Here is a 365-nt window from a genome sequence, read left to right on the forward strand (position 1 = left end):
AGAGGTCCCTTCCAACCCCCACAATTCTTTGATTTGTACAAACAGTCTTTTAAGTTTCTCTGTACATTTACCACCATCACCCAAGGCTCAGCATCCATTTCCCCAGTCTCTACACCATTCAGTGAGGAAGAAGGGCGGGAGAGACACAATGAGACCAGGTTAAGCCCGCATCGCCCTTCGGGTTGTTCCCCCAGCCACGCATTTGCAGCATCCCCAACAGGGAGGGACCATGCCCTGCGGCGCTCTGCCTGTCACCGGGTGCACTGCGAGCACTGACGGACCGCAGTCAGACCCTCCCTGCAGGCCCGCAGGGAGCAGCCCCTTCCAGCCGCCGACCCGCACGTCCCGTCCCGGCGCCTCGCCGA

Source organism: Meleagris gallopavo, chromosome 8 (genome assembly GCF_000146605.3).
Source record: "Meleagris gallopavo isolate NT-WF06-2002-E0010 breed Aviagen turkey brand Nicholas breeding stock chromosome 8, Turkey_5.1, whole genome shotgun sequence".
Lineage (NCBI taxonomy): Eukaryota > Metazoa > Chordata > Aves > Galliformes > Phasianidae > Meleagris > Meleagris gallopavo.